This window comes from Dromiciops gliroides, chromosome 6, assembly GCF_019393635.1.
Source record: "Dromiciops gliroides isolate mDroGli1 chromosome 6, mDroGli1.pri, whole genome shotgun sequence".
NCBI lineage: Eukaryota > Metazoa > Chordata > Mammalia > Microbiotheria > Microbiotheriidae > Dromiciops > Dromiciops gliroides.
The window spans coordinates 205,958,188-205,984,252 of NC_057866.1; the positions used below are offsets into that span (position 1 = coordinate 205,958,188).

Below are 26,065 nucleotides of genomic sequence, written 5' to 3' on the forward strand. Positions count from 1 at the left end.
CTCAACATTTGCTCAGGATTTCCATGGCTTTGTCTTCCTATATGAAAACATTAATGATGTAAATTCTTTGAAAATATGCTGAAATATCTTTCAGTAAGAACAGCGGCCCATGCAAGATTAAAGTAAACTTTGGTTAATTTTTATGCTCCTCCAATTTTCCTAGATATGATGTTATTATTGGGGTTCATGGAAGCATAGCTAATTGCATCAGCAGGCTTTAGGATTTCTCACTGCCAGTTTTCTGCACAGCTTACACTTTTGTCACTCAAATTGCGCCGAGGTGTTCTAACAATTAATCTTAATGCCCAGGAGTTGGGGGGCTTCTAAATGGACCCCTTCTTGAGATCTTCTGTTAAAAACAGAAAAGTTCCCATGAGCAATGTATAAGTTAGCTTTTCTAGTCCCCTTCCCCCGCCCCCCAAAAAAGGAATGAATTACATTTCTCTTCTTGTCCTTTAAATGAATAGCATAGTTTGGGTGAAATTATCAGGCAATTGCATGCCTTTTATGCAGATAATGCTATTTGATGAAAGCGGTGTTTTGATCTGCGGAGGATAATACAGACCCAGGGTTGGATTCATTGGTGAGAGTAAAGCTGTCTTCTGTGATAACTTCATCTCAGCATGAGGTCAGACGGGGAAAACTGGGATGGGGGATTAAAAAATGACACAGTCGGAGCAGTATTCAGTTCCCTGCTGAGCTCCTGGCTGCACACTATAGCTTATGTTTCTGATCTGTTATGGTATTGTCTGCTTTTCTCTCCCAGAGCAGAAAGAGATTGCTTAAAACTTTTTCTTTTTTTCAGCTAGAGGGATTAGTTCAGTGCAGCTTTTTTAATTAAAGAAACTGTATCTTTTTCAAGGCAATTTAAGGCTGCACAGGAAGGACTATCAGCATCCATAACTTAGCACCATTAAACTGTAACGAAGTGTAGCTATAAAATTGATATTCAGAAATGAGGAAAGAATCTCTAGAACTCTGTCATGGGCTTAAAAAAATCCTTCAGCAACAGCTCATATCCCTAAATGAAGAAGAATAAATAAATTATTTTCTGTAAGTCCTGAATACTTTTCTATAAGTAGCAGCTTCAAACAGCTTTGCTTTTAGGCTGGCTGAGCTTGCTTAATTAAATCTTCATGATGATAGCAAAGTGCACTTGAAAATAGTATGAGAGGAAATAGGTTTGACAATATAGCCTTTTCTTTACCCAGGTCATTTTTAAGCATTTCCATTTTATTGAAAGTGATAACAACAGAAAATGCCTGTGTAATATGAACAATTTGCATTTAAACAGTACAAAATGGTAGATTACAGTCCTTTATCATAGTCATTCCATATGCCATACGCAACCTTCATTTTTATTAAAAATCTGAGAGGAGGAGTATGGATGCAACTTATTCAACATGATGATGGGTGAATTTGTCGGGACATACACGTTGGAGTAGAATTTATGGCTCAATTTAACCCAGGTTAATGGCTAAAATCCTCAAATGTTTCAAATAGGGCCCATATGGTTATCACTTTACAAAGCATACAGAGACTGTGCTTAGGTTGCAACATACACATCTCCAACTAAATTCCATGCCAGATCAATTAGAAACAGTCCTCCTGAGCAGAGAGGAACAAACAGAGATTGTTTCCCCAATACCAGCTGAACTCTTGTCTCTGAGAAGTTAAAAAAAAAAAAAAACCTCAGACATCTTGAGCCCTCCAATTTTTAATCAACAAAACTCTAAAGAGAATTTGGGTAACAGAAATTCTTTTAATAAAAAGTTGTAGGCTTTTGACATCAGAAATAGCATCCAAATGTGTCAGGTTAATAGCAGTTTTCTCCAAATTTTGAATTAGTGGCATATTTTCCAGACTTTAATTGTAATACATTTTGTTTCCCAAACTTTCTTTTTATTTTTTCCCACTAGTTAGACATATTTTTGTTGCTATTTTTCAAATAACATTTCTAGGAAAATTCAAGTAAGTTACAATTGTTTATTGTCCAGGTTTGTAATGATGGTTTTTTTAAACAATCCAGTTAAAGACTGTAGGGATAAGCATATGTGGAGAGAAGGAAAGGTAACAAAATAGTTTAAGAAGTTTATTAACATAAGCTTTCTTTACAAGAATTTTTTTTGAAACAACAGTCAAAAATAAATGAACATAATTAAAATCTTTCTGTAAAGATTTGGTGTCTGTCTGGCAACTTACAGTTGTGTCTGAGAGATAGATCATAGAGTATACCCTGAAAAATCGAAGCTTCTTTATGGAGAGGGTTTGTGGTGAGCTCTCTAAAACTATATTTCTAGAAAATTTTTGTCCCAGTTCAAGTTTGCAAATCCTTTTTCAACAACAAACAGTTTAAGCCCTCAACAAACTTCTTGATAAATCCTGTGTGCAGAGCAGATGCCATACTTTAAAGGTACTTCATAAAAGCGACTAATTATGGGTGTCACATGATTAGGAGAAGCTAACTAGTGGTTTCTAAACCCAGAAATGAACCTCAATCAATAGCAGCAAGTGTAAGTAGTAGCAAGATGTGAGAACATTCCTTTATATTCAAAATCCTGTGTGGACTTTAAAGGTCTTTTCTAAAGTTCTAGCAAATCAAGTCAGCAGTTATACTGAGCTTCGGTATATAATTTTCACCAAAGGTCAGGCTCACACGTAGTTGGGGTTTATGCAGTGGAACACAAACTAATGTCGTGGAAAGGCATGACCCTATTTAAAGGTTGATTTGTATAATAGGCAATGCATGTGGTGGCTTCTAAATGAATATATGTATGTAGGGTCCAATCTTGCTTTAATTAGGACATATTTCCCTCTACAAACAACCATTTAATTTTATGACTTTGTCAGCGATCAAATTAGAATATTTGTTTTACAGTTTTGCGACAATTCAAGGGCCAAAGAAAATAACTTGACTTATTTTTGGCATTGAAAAAGAAAATAAACAATGATAATAAACTGAAGCAATGTGAGGGCTTTATGGGAAAGATTTCCATTCCAATGTATTCTGGTTGGACACATTTTTTCCATATCTATGCCTTGGTCCTTGAGGAGGGACTTTTTAACTGCAACATTGACCAGTGCCTCGAACTTGGGGGATTCCTCAGCTACCACTGATCTCTAATCTCTTTTTTGGCAAGTTGCCTTATCTCTCAGTGGTTCCCATCATCGTGGGTGTTACACAGAGGTACGTATTGCTGGCTTCACTGAGTCTTTTCTTTGGGGGGCTGGCGGGAAAGGACTCGGTCTCAAAGCTCTGGCTTTGTCCCAATACTATTCTCGGTCCACACTTGCCAGGACTCTCTGGAATCTAACTTCCAGGCTGGTCTTAGTCTGTAAAACCAGGCAGTAGAAACGGTGAGCTGGCTGCAGCGTCTGACACTTTTCTAGCTAAGCCAGAGAGCCACTCCAGCTTGCTATAGCAGATGTGATCATGGGAAAGGATACTTAGTAAGTCGGGAGGTTGTCTGCTGGACTCCGCTGAGAATCTGCTACCTGGGTGACCTGCAGGAGTGCTCTGACATGCAAACCATGCACAGAAAGTCAGGCGGCGAGGTGACAGACCGTGCAGTCCCAGTGTTTTCTGAGGGGAGCAGGAAGCAAGCTGTTAACTCAGTCCCAGGCCAATCCTGCTCAGGGATTTGGAAGAGGAAAAGAAAAAGAAAAGGAAAACGTGACTCTAATTGGAATGGGAACTTTCTCCTTTAGGCTGGTGCAGAAACTTACACAAGATTTACTATCCATTCCAATTTATTACTAGCAGAGTAGATCTGATGGTTGACCCAAGCCGTGCCCCCTTCAGTTCCAGTACAAATGCTTCTTTATCTTACAAGGAAAAAAAATATATTTTAGTTTACCTCCCAAAGTGAAATTGGAAGTTAGGAACCATTCACTTAGCAAGGGACAACAGTTAGAAGGCCCTGAAAAGCTGGGTAGCTACTGGGCCATATTTTCCTTTTTAGAAGACTGAGCATTTTGTGAAGAGGTAGAACCCTAGAGAAGTAGGGGTGAGAGAGACAGAGAGGGGAGGAAAGGGGGAAGGGGGGAAGGGGGGAGGGAGAAAGGGAGAGGAAGAAAGAGAAAGAGGGAAAGAGAGAGGGAGGGAGGGAGGGAGGAGGGGAGAGAGAGAGAGAGAGAGAGAGAGAGAGAGAGAGAGAGAGAGAGAGAGAGAGAGATCCTGCCAGCTTTGTACATTACAGATTATAAAACCAGCTGTGTAAAGATGCTAACTCAAAAGTACACATGGGACCTAGTTTGTTGTGAACGACCAGAGGCTGGGGAAGAACATAGCTATGGTTTGCATTTTACCTCCTGCTCTGGGTTTTATTGTGGTGCAATGCGCTGTATAAGGATGCATCCACCCTTTCTTCCATAGCACCACAGAGAGGCAAAAAGCCATGATGGTCACAGAGCAAGATGCCTTCTGGCTTTCCAGGGATTAATTTGGAGAGAGGAAACACACCATACAGTTTAGCACTGCACAACTTAAGCTTTTCCTAATGGCCTAAGATGGTAAAAACTTCTTTGCAAAGGTTCCACTTCAAACTTAGACTGCTGTGTAGGCAAAGATGGCTTTATCGATAGAGAAGCTTTCAGAAGTGCACCTGCCACGGGATGTACTAGAATGGACATACAAGTGTTCAACAAGATTGAAATAGAAAGCTTAGGGCAATATTAGTGAGTTCTAGGGTTTCCCTTCATTTTTATCTGCTCAACATGAAGGTTACTTTTTACAAACTGAAAACTTTGAAGATTTGCGACTAGATAATCTCTGAAGTTACATGTTAATTGTTGTCTTCTATTGTAACTTAAATCCTTTATCAGTATCATCTATCCTATGGGTAATACCAAAAAGGGAGGGAGGGGGATAGTTTTCAATCCAAAACAGACAGTGGAGACCACACAGATTCCGCCAAATATTCACTCTCTATATATACCTATATGTTTACTTTGCATAGACCTTAATGTGCATACCTTGTCACCCTCCTTAGAATATAAGCCACTTGAGAGCAGGAGCTATTTCTCTTTTGTCTTTGTATCAATATACAAATATACTGTGTCTGTCTTATCCATTGTTCTTTTCCTCCTTCCTTGCTTGATACTTATACTCCTTCAGAATCTGTACTCACCTTATTTCCCTTTCAGTATGAGAATTTTAGGTAAAAATATAATTTTGTTGACAATACATAGCTAAATATAAAAGCTATATCCTTTTGTCCCCCCTCCCCAAAAGCAAAAGGCCATTGAGAGAAAGGTCTCATTCTTTTAAAAAAATGTAGATTTTTTTGGGAGGTGGTCTTAGAACTGAAAAAAGACTTTCACCATTTTTGCTCACATGTAAACTGAGCAGAATAAAGTGATCATTATACCATTATTTAACAGCATAAGTCTTAACAAGTTAAGTCAGTGCCATGTCTGTCAATGGATAGATATTTATTAGTCTTTTAGCTAAAAATTAGGAAAGTGATTGCACTGTAGTTAGGATTTGAATTATTTCCTCTTCCTCCCCTTTCGAAAAGAAAAAAAAAAGTTAACTTCTACATATTATAATGCTGGAGCATGAAAGGAAGAAGTGAAGGAGGGAGAGAGGGAGGGGGAGCGATAGAAAGACTGTGACTGAGGGAGAGAGACTGGGGAAAGAGATAAAGATAGAGAAAAAGTCAGACTAAGAAATAGAGAGACAGAGGCATAGAAAGACAGAAATATCAACAGATAAGAGAAAGTAACAGAAAGCTAGTATTGTTACTACTGTTTTGTCCCTCACCCCTTGCAGAAATGTCTTTGCTTCTTTGTGTCAGTAACGTGAAATGAACTCCCCACCACTTTAGGTGGGTCAAGTTCAACCATGACCAATGTTTCAGCCCCTTTATTATGTTCAAAATAACTTAGTAAATTCTGGAACACATGGCGTTTTGGTGCCTGGGCTGATAAAAGGGAGGGCTTGGGGATTCTGCTATTTGCTTCAAAGTTTTCCGTGAGAGTGTTCTCATTTTGCAAAATGGGAAGGGTCACTGGAGATGGGGGAATCATCCTCATGCTCCCAGCGCCTTGCGCAGTGCTCAAGATGTTTCCCCAGATTATTCACTCCGGCTTGTACTTTGCCATCGAAGTTTTTTCCTTCTCTTTTGAGTCAGCCCTAGGCCAGCCTTTTGGATCACCAGAATGTGGACAAGTCTATAAGAGAGAACTGGGAGAGGGAAAGCAAGATGCCCAGGGAATCCTCTCGCACTCCCCCGCCTGGCACCCACCTGTCTCCACAGTAGCTCGGGAACACACACGCCGATGTTCTCGGTGCTTTACAGGAGCAAGGCGACACCCCTAGACCTCAGTGCTCCGAGGAGCCACCATGCGCCGCCTTCCCAGGAGCTCACCCCTATGAGAGAGACACTTGGCATTTGTACACGCGGGTGCGCGCATACACTTACACTCACCCTAGCCAGCAGAGGCAGCCCAGCCCATCGTTACTGAACCGAAAAGGTGACAGATGTGTTGGAGTCGGGGGAAAGCAGCGAACCGTTCCACATAGCAACAGTGACTCGGTGTTCAAAACTACCAGACTGCGTGAACTTGAGATAGTTTGGACACTTCCCCAAGTGAGCAGTCTGCAGGAAGGGGAGAGGAGGAGAGAAGGGGCGGGGGGAGTGTTTGGCTGGTCCCACACCCACCCCACTAAGGGGGCCAAAATGGGAACTGGTAGTGTGGTACAGAGAACCGGAAACAAAATGCCCCCCCCCACACACACACACTCTCCTAACTTTCAGTGACAACGTTTGGTGGTTTTCTTTGAAATCTGAGGTGTTCAGGCAGGATATAAAACTGACATTGGATGGTCTCTTTCGATGTGATGTTCCAGCTTTGGGTTTACAAAAAGATCCAGTCAGGAGGCTGCGGTGACCACTTGTTCTGTCACCCTGCCGAGCTCGAGGATTTTAAGAGTGTTTCATTTATTAGTTCGCAGAAAGCAGCCCACCACCACCACCACCAAGTACACAGAGAGAGATACGCCCCACCCCCGGCTGGCCAAAAGGTGTATTTCTGCTCATTGAGTATCAAACAGCGGGCTTTAACAACCACAGGTCATTTTTTTTTCTTCCCCTTGAGCTACTGTAAGGCAGCGTCTACCCACCAGGGGTGTGAAGCCTTAATTATACCCTTCTGACATAGAAGCAATCCTCCAGGCTGCATTTTAAGACTCCCACTTTCTCCGGTGACTCAGCTGACCTAATGTGCTTACCCTACAGAACATCAAGAAAAGTATTTTTCCCCCAGAAAGAGTAGGGGTTTGATTATACGAGCGAAGTGTTTCCACTTACCAAATGCAATTACCACCAGCAGCACCACCCCGAACTCTCCTCCCCGGCCCCCCACAAAACACACAAACGCCCCTTCTCACATTGTTGGTAAGAGAATATCTAATGGAGCTGTAAGTTCATTAGTGTTTGCAATCAGTGGCGTGCAGACACCCTCATCAGGAAAGAAAACTGCGGAGAGCCATTCATCACTGTGGAGTGTTATTCATGGATGACCCCTAAATCATTGCAATAGTAGTAGATGCACTGATTGGTCACAGCATGGGAGCCTCGGTGCTTTACATTAACCAACACAGACAGGAGGGAGGGAGCCAAGGCAAACGTGGTTCAGTCCAGCAAATCTCATTTGACAAAAAAAGGCAGTAAAAAGAAGATTTTTTAAAAATAATAATAATAACAATAAAAGAAGAAGAAGAAATAAAGTACCTGTCATCTTGACAAGTGGTGGAGAGGTTGAGTCAGGGATTATAAATGATCACAGCTCCGTCCGGATCGCCCTGTGATTGGGTTCTCCCTCAGTTTGCACGGGGGAAGCGCATGGTAGGCTCCTCTCGGCTCCTTTCTCTGCCTTTCTCTCTCTCTCTCTCTCTCTCTCTCTCTCTCTCTCTCTCTCTCTCTCTCTCTCTCTCTCTCTCTCTCTCTCTCTCTCTCTCTCTCTCCCTCTCCCCCCTCTTTCCCTCCCTCTCCATCACACACATGTGCGCGTGTGTGCGCCTATGTATGTGGCCCAGCGGCTTGAGCCGCTGCGCTGCTGCTTCTCCCTTCAGGGCTCCCCATGTCACACAATTAAGGTCCTGGATGCTGCTCTCGGTCCCACCAGCCTGGTTTCTCTCACCTCTCCCTCTTCCTCCTCCTCCTCCTCTTCCTCCTCCTCCTTCTCCTTCCTCCTTTTTTCAAGGAGAGAAGAGCAAACTCCCAGCCCGCCCCATTAGAAGAGGTGGAGGTTAGAGTGGGCCGGGGAGTAGGGGTGGGGAGGAGGGGGAAGAGAGGGGAGAGTGCGGAGGAGAAAAAGAAAGTGAACTCATTGGTGCTCAGTGTTTCCCTCCCTCCCCTCTCTCCGTCCCTCGCAGGCTGCAAGCTGGGGTATTGGGAAGGAAAGGAAGTTGTAACACTTGCTATATTTTTTTCCTGACCCCCCTTCTCCTCCCTTCCCAATCTCCTGCATTCCCCCCCCCCCATCCTGTGTCTCCCCACCGGCTCCTCTACCCCCTTCTCCTCCTCCTTCCCCCTCCCCCTTTTCTCCTTTGAATTTGGCAAAGTGCTGTGTGTGTGATGCTAGTCTTGACGGTGCTGCCGGGATACTGAGAGGAGAGGAAGCGCCCGAGCTGAGAGCTTTGGGTAAGTGCTGCGCTTTGCTCTTTTCTGGGGTCCTAGTGCCCGGGCAGAGGCAGTGGGGGAGGGGGAGCCGTCTCCGCAGCCGCCACCGCCGCCGCTGCCACTGCCACCGCTTCAGCTCAGTGACTGCCAGCTGAGCGCTTCGAAGAGAGTCTCCCATCCTCTCCTCTCCCCTCTCCCGAAGCTGGGCTGGAGCGAGCAAGTTGTCAAAGCCCCTAGGTAAAGAGGGAGGTCTTTCTGCACCCGCCCGCCTCTTCCTGGGCTTTCTTTCCCAGGCTAGATCCCTTGCTCACATCTTTCCCCTCCCCTGTTTCGCTGCCGCTCGCTCTCTCGCTCGCTCTGCTCTCAGGTGGGAACTTTACCTGGTGGTTCTGGCTTGGATACCCTGCTTGGCGTTGAGCGAAGCAACAGATCCGGTGACCGTGTAGGGAGGGTAAAAGTACTAACAACCTATAGGTTTAACGAGAGCCTTTGGTCCTATCTTTTTCTGATCGTGGTCATCTCCCCTCAGCCAACACACATACACACACACACACACACACACACAAACACACCCCTATTTTTTTTTTAATTGAGGTGCTGCTGTTGCTTCATCCAGGTCTGTTCTGGAAGCATCTTAATGGGCTTCTTAGGTACTTGATACATAAGGCTGTCAGCTGTTTCCAGGGAAAGTACCGAACGTGCTTCCCAAACTGCCAAGGAAGCTAAGTCGGAAAGGGGTGGAGGTATTAGAAGTGGCAATTCATGGTTGAAACTTGATCCGGGAACTCCGTGAATTACTCCAGCAGCCCCAAATAAACTGAGTGACAATGGCTTCGTGTTTACAAATCCCTGTGTCAAAAGCCCCGGTGCCTTATCTGTATCATATTTCCTTCCAGCAAATTAGAATAGGCTTTAGTTAGAAGAGTCTTTCCTCCTGACCATTCTTCAACTCATTAAGTTGTGTGGGTAGCACCTAGTACTTTTTGCCACATTTACATGGTAGCTTTGTTGGTGACTTGCAAATCATTTTATTCCACTGTGGGTAGAGGACCAAAAGATTTTTCAAAATTAAAAAAAAAAACCTTCCCTTTCTGATATAGCAAACTCATTTGTTTTATAAAGTCATTAAAGAATGCTTTGAAGATAAATAAAAGTACTAGGGCACTTTTATTGGGCAGTGGAGTGAGAGTAGAAGCTGTTGTCCTAGCTTGACTTGTGGCTCATCCTTACACAATTTCTGTGATCGCTGTGAATGAGATTGTCTCTTCATAACACTATATTTCTTATCTTCTGACAATGTATTTGTCAGACATTTGTAGACACTGGCAGAATCCACTGGGTGGTCTTTCCACTAGAATATATGCTCAAGTAATATTTTTCCCTTTTCTTACCAAAGAAAAAGACATGATTAGGACTGGCATCTTTTAGAAGACTCCAAGCAGTTTTGTTCTGGTTTTTTTTTAATCCTATTGTAACACTGTAAGAGCTCTAAATTTAAAGATAGTTCGTTTATTATTTTAGCAACTTTGTCTAGAAGCATTGTATCTTTTCTTGCCCACCTGGGATATTAAATATTTATGGTCTGTCTACTATTTGAGAACTTTGAGTTTCTATAATTATAATTTAATAACTAGTTAAATTGGTTTAAAAGCATTGTCTTTTAAATATACTAAGTCTTGGGCACTTTTCATTAAAATGTTAACTATATAAAATTTCCTGCCTTTTATCTCTTAATGTAATCTCTTCTATGAGCTTTCCAAGTTCCAAATTAGTGATTTGAGATGCAAGGAAAATATTTAATACATGGTATTAGAATGAAAATAGTCCAGTAATAATACTTGTCTCACTAAATATTGTAAATATGTAAGTTTGATAGTTAAAAGTCACTTACAAATTTTAGAAAGTATCTTTAAATTCCTTTAAGTCACTGAATATATGTTGCACTAGTTTATGGCAGAATATATTTCCAGGATTTTGTTCTTTCTTTTCTTATTGAGTAGACATTAAAAGCCTTGTTTCATTTCAATGTAACTGGAAGGTGAGGTATATGAAACTTAAATATTTGTATTATTCAGGTGTTAAAAGACAAATGAATTTTATACTAATAGTTATGGAATATATTGCAGTTACAATTGGGAAACACTATGTCTGTACCATGGCATTAACCACTATTTAGGAGAAACTGGATATTTTGGGTCCCTTCTGGGTTTTTCAGAGTTTTTTTTTTAAGTGGAGCATCCATAGCAGAATCATAATTATTCTTTAATTTTTATTAATGGTACATGTTGTTGTGGTTTTTTAAAGATGTGTTATGTCAAGCAAGCTATTAGTCTTGATTAAATTATATAGGTTTTTCCTGTCATGATTTTAAGGGTGTGGCAACAGGGTAGCTGTTGAGGAAAGTGAACTTGTGTGTGTGTGTGTGTGTGTGTGTGTGTGTGTGTGTGTGTGTGTGTGTGAGAGAGAGAGAGAGAGAGAGAAAACTAAAATGAGGTTTTAGGAAGAGCAGCAGAGTCTCCCTAAATAGAGTGAGTAGTTTAACATTTGTTTGAAAAGGAAACTCAGATTAGCATTCATAATCCAGTTAGCAAGTTCAAACTAGTCTTTCAGCTAAGCTCTCTGAGCCAGTAGTAATTATCCTCTCTGCAAACAGTCAACCGAATAGCATATAAGAGAGGAGGATGTAGTTATAATTAGGGACCAAATTAAATATCTGAAATATTAGAACATCTTAGAATTGGACGTAAAGAAAATGGCACTCTTGCAGTTGATATAAAAGTATAGTTGGAAATCCTGAAGTGTGTTTGTGGCACAATGTATTACAAAGCTTTATCAGTCCTTTACTTATGGTAAGTTTGAAACCAGCAGCATCATAGAGCCCAAATACATTAGTGATTAACATTTATTCATATTATATCAAGTAGATATATCTATAGATATATAGATATCTATATCTATATCTATATACTTTCTCTTAACTTATCTTTACCCTTTGAAAGAATTGTGTGATTAAAAAAATACAACTTTCCAGCTCTCTAGTTCTATGAATCATGGCATAGAGCAGTAACAATAAATTGGCTTTCTTCTCTCTTTATCTAAGGCAGGTGTGGAAGTCAGTTGTACATGAAGATATGCAGTGAAACCTATTAGCATGGTAACTCATACTCTGCTTATCATCTTATGTGCTTTTATTAGATAATTTAAAAAGCATTATGAGTTAATTTTGACTCAGAACTCACTTTAACTTGCTTTAAAGTTGATAACATTATGAACAAACAGTCTGATAATCTCTCTTGTCCTTGGAAAAACATATGTTCCTTCCTGAAATCATCCTTCAGATTCAGTGCTCTTAGATGCTTACTAAATCAATGTTGTTTTTTTTTCCCCTGGAGATAAAGCTTTCACATAAGCATTCAGAATTTTTAAAAATTATTTTTAAAAAGGACACCTCAACAATATAATGTAAAAAAGTTTTATAAATCATGTCAAAATTCATTTGAGAAAATGTTCCATAATTGTAAGCACACAAACAAATATTAAGAAGTTTGGGAAATGTCTGAGCTTTCAACAGTTCTGGTTTTTCAAATTTTCCTTAAAAAAAGCTTTCTTAGTTCTAAAACTGATTAATTGATGTGTCTTATAAAACCTGATTTATTCCATACTTTTTTCATACCAAGCATTACCATTATGAAGCTCTCCTTCTAATTGAGATTAATGTTTCTGAGCAAAGAAGTGGTTTGGAGGGCTGCATTCATTTTGAGTGCTGTTGTAATCAATTTTAGATACAGCATTCCACAATGGATCAGTCTGCATCCAAACCTGCCTTATTATGTAGAATTAACTTGTTGGTGATTGATAGTAATACCTCACCATCTTGAGAAGTCATTTGTTTCAAAACAATTGTTATACCGTGTTAGAATTTTGGAATGCTGGGTCTCATGCTTAATACATATTTTGTGAGATCCAATTAGAACTTTACACAAGAGTTTTATAAAGTAAGGCTCTTACATGAAAAGGTTAATTAATACATTTCAAATGAAAACACTTTTTTGTTTCTATATGTAAATACTTCTTAGATTATCTCTTCTTACCTACCAAAGGGTTGTGTGAATCATGACTGTTTTTTAATCCAGGTTATTTTTTTATGATTACATCAACACTCAAGTTGAAAATTCTAGAAACTATTGGAATTGTAGATATAAATCTTGTGTTTTTGTTATAAGTTAACTTTGCAAGTGCTAGGTGTAATCCTGACAGTGAAAAAAAAAAAAAAGCAAATACATGTGGAGGTAATTCTGTATCCTCTTCTGAAACTGGATAGATAGTGGATATTATCATTCCCACTGTGATATTTGCATTTGTTTCTTATTTGTACATTATCTGACATGGATTTATCAGCTTTTTATGTTGTTCTGGAAGACCATGTTAAGATTTTCTTGATCTTTTGTTAATATCGCACTGCTTAGTGTGATACATGCTTGCAGGTCAAATAATTTCACGTATTAAGAACACAGAAGGCAAGATTAAAATAGGTAAATACTATTATATAGCCAGAGTATGTGATGTGTGTGTGTGTTTTAAAGAGGTAGCTTTCAGTTTTTATGCTACATGTTAAGTTCGTACTGTGACATTCTTAAACTAAGGTCTAATACTTGGCAAGATCTCAATTTTTACTTATATTTTAATCTGCTTCTCTGTAAGATAGAATATTTACATTTAATCTTGAAATAATCAATTCAGAATAATTTTAAGCACCTAAAGTAAGTTATTAAAGACATGTTCAAAGATTTTACCTAGATAACTTTTTTGTTTGTTTTGTAGATAACTTTTTGAATATAAAATATCAACACATTTCAAATACTCCTTAATCCTGAAAAATCCCAAAATACCTATTATAGTCTTTAGTATTTTAAAGCATTTTTCACATATTAAGCCATAATATTGGTTTAAATTTTCCAGGTGTTTGAGTAATTTTAAAACTAATGCCTTAAATGTAGGTAGTATCATTTCACCTAGTTCTTTCTGTTACAGTGGATTTCCTATCCAACTCGAAATATGTATAGTTGATCATAAAATGCCATCATGTGAGAGAATTGCTTTAAAAATAATATAAGAAACTAAAAACTAAGTATTTCTTAGTTGGAGCTAGAAGACTTCCCTCCTAGTATTCCAATAAGACTTTAGAAAAGGCCAAGCTATGTAATACTGACTTTTCAGACAAGTAAGTGATAGGTGGCAGTCTTAACTCTGAATTATATGGCTTCACTGAGGTAACACCTTCTTTTAATACATTTATTTAATGCAGTCATATTCCTGTGGAAATGTAACTGTAATCATCTGTCCATCACATAACATTATGATTTCCAAACTATTATTATGCACATTCTTTATTTTCTACCTGTGCAAGGTGTTTGATAGGGGCTTTTTCAGAGGTATGACTTTCTGCTGTCTTTGTATTTTTTCTATATTCCTTCTTTTACACTGTAAGGAAAATTGGATTTTATCTTCTTATAATGAACTGCTTTGAGAATTCTAGCTCCCAGATTTCATTGTTTAGAAATACTCTCATTCGTCTGTTCTTATTAAATTATGTTAAAGTCATTGCAAAATAGAACAATACAGAGTTAATACCTGTGTTATAGAATTACCTTAGTATATGAGGCATTTTGATTGCAGTCTTGCTATATTTAGGGGACATGACTTGATTGACCTGTCGATCTACATTCAGTTAACAACAATGACATGGGTCTAGTATGTCTCTGGATGATAATTTTAAATGGTAGAGCTTTATCTTTTACACGAGTGGAAGTCCTTTGAGCTTATTTTGTATTTCACAAATAGTGTGTTTTACTAAAACTTGCTCTATAAATTTGATCATGGATGTTTACTGTGGAAGTATGAAGCAAAGTTTAGTTTACTTTTCAACATGACTTATTAGTAGATGAACTATTAATTGGTACAATAAAAGAAAAATATCAGTATTAGTTCTCTATATTAATGCATGATTATTCAAAATAATCTATTTGCTTCTCTCCTATAGATGGAAAAGTAAATATTTAAGTAAGTCTACACCTTAAAAATGCTAAGTACATACATAACCTTTCTGAGTATTGGTCTCAAGTCAAGGAATTTGATTTTGTGTAAGGAGAATTGTGTGTGTGTGTGTGTGTTCATACATGTATGCACGTGTACCCACCTATCAGGTTTATTTCCTAGAATGATTTATTTTGTAACTTAAGGAGATCATTGATCTGGGAAGATTTCTTCTTCAATGAAATTTGGTAATTTCACCGTTTCATCAGTGTCATTTCACTTGCTGAAATCCATTTGCCTAGTCTCTTTTCATATTGTCATAACTTTGAAATAGTCATTTTTAAAAGACTTTTTCTTTGGATAGTATCTTAAGTGTCTCCAAATGAGAAGCTAATCATAATTTGCTATAAAAAGAAATACTTTACCCTTTATTAGAACTCGTTACTATAATTTCAGTGAAGTAAAAATCCCCTAAGTTCTCATAATTGAAATTGGTGACCCAATGTCAGCATAAAGAGATGTCTCTTGGATAATAGGGGCGTTTCCAAAGGAGAGGTACTTTCTCAGGAACCACCACAGCAATCTCCATTGTGTTCCAGGATGTCACTCCTGTACTGGAATGATATCTAATGAGAGCTAATGTTCCTGAACTACATGTTTGAAGGTAGGTTATAGAGATGGTTGAAATTTAGCTTAATTTCATTCACCAAAATTAAATTTATTATATTTTTTGTAATGGGCTGACTGCCTCCATGATATATATGTATATGTATATATATACAGGACATGTTTAATGTAAATTAGATTGTTTTGAAAAAACGATTAGAGAGTCTGTTGTAAAACAAACATATTGATTGACTGTAGTCTTTATAATGAACTCTTATTAAGTAATATTCAAATTAATTCTTCAAATAATTAAAATTAGTAACTAAATTTTTTTCTAGTTGTTGAATGAAGAAATTGGCAAAGGGATGATCATTTAAGTAGCTGTGAAATAAATGGAGTAGGCTTTTTAAATTTTAAACAATTGTGGAAAGAAAAATATATTTTATTATTATTATCTTAAAGTTCTTACAAGTTTAGAAGGAACCTGTCAGTACTTAAATTCCTGAAGAATATGTTTGCAATATAGCTTTTTCTTACTGTGAGTAAAAAAAGCAAATCCCAATTTAAAAAAATGTGTCATAGAATGTTTTTCAATATAAACTATATTAACAAACATTTTAAAATGCTAGAAATCATTCAACTTTAAATTTTTCTTTCACTTTTAAATTTGGTTTCAAGATAAGGTGAGAATGATAAAGGTAGGGAATTTTTTAAATGCTAAGAATTTAAAATTTAAATGCTAAGAATCTGGGTAAAAGAATAATTAGATCTGGGTAAATATCGTTGCTTATAAGTAGATGTCCATATTAAATGAGTTTATTCTCAGCTTAAGCAGGAAGCAGTCTGTTTCCTATCACAAAATTATGATGATCCTCTTCTAATTTAAAGTACCAAACTAGACTGTAAGGTGGTGTTTATGTTAGATGTGGAGTAATAGCCATAAAATAATCAGCTATTGTCATAGGCAACAATAATATCACACATAATACACCTAAAGAGTTAAAAATTATTTTGAAAATGGTGAACTTCTTGCGCAGGAGAAGGAAAAGTATGTTCATTGCTTTCAAAAAGTGTTAGTCAATTCTTCTTCAAATTTTAGTGAAAGCATCAACCTTGCCAGATACAGACTAATGATGCTATCTCTCAAATATTGTAAGAATCAAGATTTTCTCCATGAAATACATTTGTAATCATTATCATTTAAAGTTAATTTCTAACTTATGTATGCTTCTTTCCACTATAGAGACAACTGTATATTTTTAAGGCTCTTGTTTAAGTTACAGCTAAAGTTACCTATTCATTTAGGGCATGAAATCCAATTTATTCAAAACTTAGTATTCTCTTAGATTCAACTTTTAATATTTGGTTTCAAAATATTCATGTAGGAGCTAAGGTGTCAACCAAAAAAAAAGATGCTTCGTTCTAAAGTGGCTTCTCAGGTTTCCTGTATAGCCTGCCATGCCAAATATCAACAATGATCGACCATATTTTATTATAATTTTATTTTTACAAGGAACACTTTGCTAATGTTCACTTTTATTGAATGTTCTCTGAAAGAGAAGACTATAGCACATATAAATGTTAATAAACCACACTGGTAAGCTATCTTTGTCTACAGGTAAGTTTACTTTTTCAGTTATGAGTTAACAAAATAAAAAAGAATCGACAATATAATGTAAGTAAATTACATTATGTATGGCATATTCTAATGCATCAGTCATTTAATGAAGAAAACTATCTAAAGCTATTAAATTTGGTTTCCAAATACAAATACATTTGGCACATAATTTCATAATCATCAAAATTTGAGTTATTTGACATATTCTGAATTTTTAAAATTTATTAATAAACTATGTAGTAGAATTTATTGAATTTTAGTACAGTGGTACTTCTTATACAATGAAACACCCTTTCTCAGTTTTTACAAGTTTATTAGTCTTTTGTTAAAGATGTGAATAGATAAACATGATTTATTTAATAACATTTACCTGCCATTGGTACTTCATCTATTTCAGCAAGTCAATTAACTAAATAATTTAATTTATGTATTTAATATTGTTGAAAATTGTGTTTTGAGTATTTTTATTTGCTACATAAAATGAAGGGAAATTTGAGCATGATTTATACATTTAAAAGAAAAAACAATGAAAGGATCAGGTAGGTAAGGTTTTCCAAATGAGAAAAGAATTGTATAGCTTACTGACAATCACATATATAGTAGCTTAAAATGCAGCATTAGTGTTATATATGTTTATGTAACATCTTCATAAGTGAACAAATAGTTCTGGCTCCAAAAGTAAAGAATAGCGTTGTCATAATATTTGGGTAAAATCATCTATGAATCATGCAAGCAAATGGATTTTAAAAATAAATATAAAGGTAAAAACCATGCCATCCCTTGATTAGTGTTTAACGAACACAATTCCAATCAAGTTGTATGGTTTACACATGCATTTCCCTTATCCAAAATTGCATCAATCACAAAGGCACTAACTACAGAAGTGGCTGATGCTTAATATCTCTCTGATGTTTTACATAAACTTCTGTTTATTAAAGTTGAAGTTTGTTGATTGTTTAATTCTGGAGTTTAATAATATGTAACAGATTAGAAATCTGAAAGAAATGGCAGGACAATTTTCCTGAGTTGCCATCAACTAATTCTTCACGCATTACCTTATACAAATTAATTTGCCCACTTATATTTCAAGTGAGAATTTTGGCGTGATATCTCAATGAATCTTGAATTTAAATAACCATCAGCAAAAACATTTGTGTGACTTGCTTAAATACAGATTGCTAGTAAGTGAAAAAATTAATTTTAGCCGTGTATATGCAATAAGAAGACTGTATTGTTGCCACGTGAGCTTCTAAAGGGTTACATATCACTTGGAAAGTCTTTAACTTTAAAAAAAAAACCCACAGGGTCAAGAAAATCTTGGCATTTTAATTCTATGTCAAGGTTACTTTCGTGAGTTGTTCCTTTAAAAATGGTACAGCATTCCTCTTCAGTTATTCCTCAAGATCAGTTTTGATTCTGGATCTAACTTTAAATTTAGGATAAGAATGGATTATGAACTCACAGTTTGCATTGTTCCCCAATACAGTGTCTTAGAACTTTCTTGCTGCACCTCTAGCTCTTTCATGATTAGGAAGCGCTGGCATAAGTGGCTAATTTAGATGAGAGAGTGTTACATAGTTTTTAAGTCCTTGTTATTACTTTTAAAGGAATATCCCATAGGGAACAGGAAGCCTTGTGGATAAGCTTCTGCTCTTTGATGAGGGATTATTCATTCCTCCCTAAATCTGTGATCCCAGGATCCATTGCACAATAGTTTTGTTTTGTCTTTAAAAAAAAAATCAAGTGGCACTAGACCAACAAGGCCACCGTTTCGTTATTTTCCAAGTTACTAGGTTCATTTTTACAAATCTAATGTTTATTGAAGAGCAGAAATCTAAATTTACTTTTTAGCCATTAATAGGTTCAGCTTCTGAAATTCAAAGCTTAAAATGTTGATAGGAGATAAGGAAGCCAGAAAAGTTCTTCAAATACTTTTACTTTTCTGCGGAATGACTAGTGAATTGATTATTGCAGGAGCACTCAGTCCTTTAAGTGGTTTGCCTATTAAGTAATAAAAAAAAAAAATTGCAGTATATGTAACCTGATGGAAGTTCTTTGCCATCTTTTCCTTCGTTAGTAATATTGAAGGTTTCCTGAGACAGAAACATAGCATTACATTAAAAAAATGAAGATGCCACATGTACATGGGTGAGTTTTTCTTTGAACATGTTTTTAAGATAGTGAGAATATTAAAGCACACTAAAATCCATTTTGTGTGTTTTTTAACCAAAGAACATGTTGACACATAATTATTTTTGAATTTTATTAATGAACAATTGCCTGCAGATCTGTAGAGGAGATAAAAGTATGTCATGTTGCTATAAAGCAACCTTACTGGACATTGAAAAGTTATGAGGAATTGTATAAAGGAGCACATAATCAGCTCTCTAGATTTAGTGAAAGTCCCATTATGTGTATAGTCAGAGTCTTTCAATTTGTCAAGATTAAAAAAGTAGGAGAAAATCTATCATTTTTAAGGAACACTTAAAAACTGAATAAATCATTTTTATATGCAAAATGTGATCAATGGAACAAAATGAAGCTATTTTTGAAGATAGTTGCCAAAAATTATTCACATTTAAACTAGTTAATGTTCTTTTCGTATTAATCAAATTATTTAATTGTTAACTGGTTAATGTTTATCAATCCCTGTCCCCTTATTATGAAACCAAAATAATGATTTTAGTATTTAGCAAATATGTAATCCTTGACACACATCAAATATTCTAACCATCTTGAAGAAACATTAATGAAATTATTGGAATGGATATCAGTGAATATTTTACATGCATAAAAAGTCATAAAACATTATCCTGCTATTATTATGCATGCCAAAACAAGAAGGACCTTGCAAAACTGTCCTTTAGAAACAATTTTTATGTTCAAAGTTAATAGGGTGGATCACTGTATGCATTTTATATCTAATAATGTATGTAAATATTACTTATAATTCAACATAAAAGTAATATAGGTTTGAGAAAAATGTATTACTCTTGTTAAATTGTAAATTTGGGATCTTCATTATTAGAAAATTATAAAGATCAGCATACTGCATATAGTAATTTTTATAATTGCCTTATGCTAAAAAATTTAATTTAGTCCCACGTAGAATATTTAAGAGGTTTTTTAATGACACATAAATATGATCCTTAAAATTAGTCAAATCAGCTAGAAACTAGCTTAGAAACCGCAAGTTTTGAAGCACTTTGCAAGATTCTTTTTCTTAAAATTCATTCATTCATTTATTTTACTTTACAAGATTCTTAAAGAAAAATAAATCTAGTGCCTTTGGATATAGGTATAAAAATTATTGTCAAAATAGCTAATGTTTTGCTAGCAAATCTTAGAGAATAAAATACAGATTGACACACTTCTTATAATAACTTTCCTGCAGGTCATATGTGTGGAAGAAAGTAAATATACCAAGTTTGTTTTTTTTTAATCTAATTTATGCGATATATATATATATTTTAATTTGGGTTATGGGTAATGCAGATTAAGGATTTTGAAGGAGACTTTTCTTTCTCCTCATCTTTCATCAGCTTTACAATCCCTCCCTTCATTATTCTAAGCCACTATCATATTTTAATCTTTCCCTTCCCCACAGCTGGTTGAGGATTTCTCTTCAATAGTAATTACAAGTTCATGTATTTTGTGCAGACCACTTCCTATATGTCCTACTTAATGAGGGCTAAAGGAGAGCATAGTTGTGCTGGGCAGACATCAATGGGAGGTACTATTAGTTTGTTAAATAATGATTTATCTGTGGCCTTCAGGAAACATCATTTAAAAGTTAAAAGCCACATGCAAGTGCCTCTCTGCCTTAGATTTAATTGACATTAAGCAAGAAAACATTTTAAAAATCATCTTTCCCCATTGGCAAAGTAAAGTATGCTTTGTAATAAAATACCATCAAATACAATGAATCCCACATATCCATAAAAACTTTTTTCTAAAATTCATGGACAGAAAAGATTTTTTAAACAGAGATATTATTACTTTATTACCTTATTACTTTTTGCAATACAGAGACCTGCTTTCACCATTTTTATGAAAGACCCTCCCCTCCAAAAACAAGAAAGAAAGGAAAAGAAAATACCATCTTCCCTGATTGATCCCTTGTGTTTAGACTAATAGGCTCAGCATAGGTGGCGATGGGCAGTAAATAGTCACGTAATTAATAAACACCAGTGATGCTTTGGTGCTGGAATGTAACAAATATAGCATCCTGGAGAAAAAGCCAATTCAATTATATTATCACTGAAGTACAGCAAGGCCAAATTAGAAACTTTATCCAGCTTTAGTGATTTAAAATTTGTACCACTTCAAAAGAAATACTTGGATTTAAAATCATTTAATTTTTTTTTTATTTTTCTAGTTTTTCCTCCCTCATTTGGGTTCACGCTTCACTTGGACTGACTTAGGAGTGAGTTGATATTTTCTGTACTTTAGGAAAGAGAAGACAAACACTGACCTAATAGTGTAGTAGCTACACAGATGTCAAAGAAGAAAGAACATAACTCTATTCTTTTGTTTCTATTCTTTTCTTATTAAAGAACCTAGAGTAACTTTGGTGAATACTTGTTTGAAAGAATCTCTTGCCAGAACGTAAATGAAGGATTTTTGAAGGAAAGAGACATAAATCAAGGCTGTAACAGATATAGAAAATCTTGATCCATTATGTCGATGGGTAGGATTTAGGGAAAAAATGTTGATGGAAAAGATGCATCAGGCAGTGGGGTATGGTGTGCATATATGTCAAATAAGAAGTAAAAAATATGCTGTAAGTAGACCAATATAATTTTAGTTGAGAGTTTCTGTTGCTGGTGATTAGCTTAGAAAGCTAGCTTGGAGTGAGTTTGTACGGGAAGGTCTAAATGAAGAAAGAAGCAGTAGAAATAGATGTGAGAGATAGTGCAGCAGTTGGAATGACAGGACCTAGTGATTTTGAAAACAGATTTTTCTGGTGTTTCAAGACTTAGTGATTGATAGGAGGGTAGTATCATTGACAGAAACACAGGAGTGTGAAAGAAGAGTCTCTCTGAGGGAGACATAATGAGCTTGGTTTTAGACATATATCAGAGGATTATAGATTCAGAGCTGGAAGAAACCTTAGATGTTTTCTAGTCCATCTCCTTCACTGTACAGATGAACGGCCCAAGAGAGGTTTAGTGACTTGTCTGGAGTAAAACAGGTAGTAAGTGTCAAAGGTGGGCTTTGAACATAGATATTCCTTCTTGCAAATCTGGTTTTTTATTCCCTGAGCCATGTGTTATGCTTGAAATTGGTAGGAAATCTAGTTAGAGAGCATATTTAACACACAGTTGAAGGTAGGGGTGACAGCTAGGTGGCATAGTGGATAGGGTGCCAAGCCTGAAATCAGGAAGACTCATTTTTGTGAGTCCAGATCTGGCCTAAGACACTTAACAAGCTGTGTGGCCCTGGTCAAGTCACTTAATGCTGTTTGCCTCAGTTTCCTCATCTGTAAACTGAGCTAGAGAAGGAAATGGTGAACCATTCCCATACCTTCACCAAGAAAACCCCAAGTGGGGTCCCAGAGAGTCAGATATGACTGAAAACAATTGAAAAGCAACTGAAGGTATAGAACTGGGGTTGAGCTAGAAATATGGATGTAAGAGTTACATGTGTAGAGATGTGAGCATAAGAAAATATCAAAAAAGAAAAAACCCTAAGCAACATAAATATTAATAGGCTACAATGAAAAAGATGCGTCAGTGAAGAAGAAAGTGTCAGAAAAGTAGTAGAGAACAATGAAAGTTCAGTGTCACAGGACCCAATGGAAGAGAGAATTTCCCAAAGAAAAAGGATAGTCAGTGGTGTCAGATTTTCAGCAAGAGGATAAGAAAAAGGAGGAAAAACAAGTGGAAGAATGGTTTAGATTTGGTTTTAAGAAAGTCACTGTTGACTTAGGTGAAAATAATTTCATTAGAGTGGTAGTAGAAGTCCGGTTGGTAGGGTAGATTAATAGGATGTGGATAATATTTTGGGGGGTGGGGCAGTGAGGGCTAAATGACTTGCCCAGGGTCATGGAGCTAGTAAGTGTCAAGTGTCTGAGGCCAGATTTGAACTCAGGTTCTCCTGAATCCAGGACCTGTGCTTTATCCACTGTGGCACCTAGCTTCCCGAGAATATTTTTTTTTATAAGAAGTTTGGTGGTAAAGTGAAAAAGAGATAAAGGATTCTATCTGGAGTGGGTAGCAAGGTCTAGGGAAAGTTTTCTTAGATAAGGAAAATTATGTGTTTTTAAGCAGTGTAAAAACTTGGAAGGGAAGGAAAGACTAAATGAGAAACTGAGAATAGAAAGGAACTAGAAGGGAATGGGATCAAGGCCATAAGGAAAGCAAGTAACCTTGGGAAGGAGAAAGGAAACTCTTAAGATAGGAGGAAAGAGACAGAATGGTTGAAGATACAGAGAAATTTTAAGGTAAAAAAGTAAAAATGATGACTAAATTTTTTAAAAAATTAAAAACGTTAATAGAACTCCCATCTGGTGGTGTCAGTAGTCTCAGTCATATAAGTGGTAAGGTCCTTCTCAGAGAGTAAGAGATGCTGGGACGGAGTTGGTGTCTTCAGCGAAGTTTTTGGAGTAGTCAATGTGAGAAATGAAGTGAAGAGTCTCTAAAAGGGAATAAAAGGATTGGTGAGTTATATTGAGGGTACATTCTTCCCGAAGTTATACGTCATCCTTTGAAGACTTTGTGCTCCCTTTTTTCTTACATTAAACATTTTAACCCCAACCCTAAAATTTGAAAGGAAAGGAAAATCTAAATGTTAATAATACCTTCTGATGATAAATCATTTCCCTTCTTGTCTCTTTTCTGTAAACACAATACTGATTTCCTTAAAATTAGTTTGTGTTATAAACATAATGGAATTGGTGAATGAATGGTTGATCTAAATGTCATTCATTGCTGTCCAATTCTGGCTGCTATTAACAGAGAATGAGACTATTGAATGTAAATGAAGATTTACAGAAAGTTGTGGGGTGGCAGAAGCCGATGTTCAACTTTAGTGCCCTGTCCCTATTTTAAATTGAAAGTATGATTTCCTGATGAAGGCAAAGGAAATGGGAAAAGTAGAGGATGAGATAGATAGACAGATAGTGTCACGGAAGCATCAAACATGAACTTGGACGGACTTCAAAGACAGTTGAAGATAGAAGGGCCTGACTTACTATAGTCCATGGGGTCACTAAGAGTTGGACCCAACTACACAAATGAAAACAATAATAACAATGACTGGGGCTGGATAGGAAATATGTCATATAAGTAAATATTTTATATTCATTATTACATTTTGCTCAGAATAGATTGATTATATGTAAAACCCCTCCAGTCATTTTTTTAAATAAATAACTACTAAATACCATTTTTGGACTTTTTGGATTGGACCTTTTATAAGTGAAGAGAAATTCCAAGAAGGAAACCTATTCTAACAATGCACATTGGCACCTACTTTGCAACTTCTGGACTTAGGGGGGCTGTCTAGGGCAGTGAAAGGTTAAGAGGCTTCTCCGGGATCACACACATACAGTCTAAGTGTTGAAGGCACCTCTTGAACCCAGTTCTCCTGACACCAAAGCTGTTTCTCTATCTACTATCCCACTATACCTCTCTAATACTATTGTGGACTTTGAATGCTGATTTACCCTACTTATTCTAAAGGTCAGACTTTTAGCAACCTCAGACCTCCAAAACAAAGCCCTGGACTTAAAAGTACAAAATGTCCCTGAGCTCTGGTTTAACTGTCACAAAATCCTTGCTAAACCCATTTGTTAAAGCAGCCTATGTTAGTCTTTAAAGCCCCACTCAGACCTTAACTGATTTTTCATTATCATATGTCTTTTGAGTAAGTTAGGGTTGCATCTAATAGAAAATTAAGACCGTGTGTGTGTGTGTGTGTGTGTGTGTGTGTGTGTGTGTGTGTGTGTGTGTGTAAGGGAGAATACTGTTAGAAGCTATTAACAATATTTCATATTTATATAGAAAGTTTCCTTATAACAGCCCTATGAAGTCGAGAGTCTATGTATAGAAAATGAGGTTTTCAGGTTCCGAGAAGTTAATTATATGATTTGTTTGCTGAAGCTGAGAAGCTGTCTCACTGTCCAGTCTTTTTTCTGTCACACCAGGGTAGTATTGTTGGTAAATACTAAGATAAAAAGAAAATGACAGCTGATAGCCTTGAGAATAGAAAGACTCAGGGAATATCTTGGCGGTGAATCTTGAGCTGAACCTCAAAAGAAGTATCAAATCCCAGGATGTGAATTAGTGAGAAGAACTGTAACTTGTGTTACTGGATTATAGATTTAGAGCTGAAAAGCACTTCAGAAGCCATCGAGTCCAGCCCTCTCATTTGGAAGTAGGTACAATAAAGACTTTATTTGATAGCACTTTAAACATTCAAAGCCACCTAACCCCTTCACCAGAATAAATATTCTTGTTCATATAGCCCAAGTTTCCCATTGTCTTCTGCCCTTAAACTGATAACTGGCTCTTTGGAAAGAGGGAGGGCCTAAATGGAAAGATTATGGTGTCTCCAAGACATTGAGAAGAAAGTCTGAATTAGGGTGATGGTTCTGTGACACGGAGGAGGGTAAGTGGAGTACATGAGATGTAGAGATGGAAATAAGACACAGCAAGTGATGGGGCATAGGGTAGTGAGGGAGAGGGATGAGTAAGTGATTTCTCTAAGTTTGAGAACTGGGGTGAATGGAAGGCCAATATCCACCCAGTATAATTAAAATTGGAGAAGAGACAGGTTTAGGGGGAAACATAATGAATTCTATTTTAAACATGTTGAGCTTGAAACATCTCCAGGATATACAGTATTGTCCAATGGTCAATTTTCCATGTGGTATAGAAGTTCAGGAGAAATATTAAAGATGGCTATGTTGATTTATAAGTTATCTTCAAAGGGATGATCATTGATACTTAGGACCTCATTACATGACCAAGAAAGAGAACACACAGAGACAAGAGGGCTCAGAACAGAACTTTGCAGAATGTGTATACTTAGTGGCTAAGAGATAGATGACGATCTAGCAGAAGTACCTGGCCAGTAATCAGAAAGATAGGAGGAGAATCACTATGAGCAATGTTACAGGTGTAAAAGGAAAAAAAGGAGTGAAGGCAGAGGAGGTACTTATCTGTGTTAAAGGCTT

The 26,065-nt window shown here is 36.7% G+C and overlaps 1 protein-coding gene and 1 long non-coding RNA gene across 4 annotated transcripts in view; one reads left to right on the forward strand and one right to left on the reverse strand.

Moving 5' to 3' along the window:
* The window catches only part of TENM3 (teneurin transmembrane protein 3), a 1,675,137-nt gene that overhangs the window by 787,226 nt on the left and 861,846 nt on the right, over positions 1-26,065 (forward strand). The window contains exon 1 of one of the 3 annotated variants that reach the window (XM_043970125.1): positions 8,536-8,648. The exons of 1 other annotated variant lie outside the window; for it this stretch is intronic. The gene's annotated coding sequence lies outside the window, so the exon portion shown is untranslated. Of the gene's footprint in view, positions 1-8,535; positions 8,649-8,781; positions 8,865-26,065 lie in introns of those variants that run through there. One more of the 3 variants, XM_043970126.1, reaches the window with a different exon arrangement.
* Positions 1,907-7,918, reverse strand: LOC122730774. Its single transcript, XR_006353546.1, has 3 exons — positions 7,737-7,918; positions 6,249-6,373; positions 1,907-3,629 (listed from the first exon to the last, which is right to left on the reverse strand). It is a non-coding gene; the product is annotated as an uncharacterized LOC122730774 (long non-coding RNA).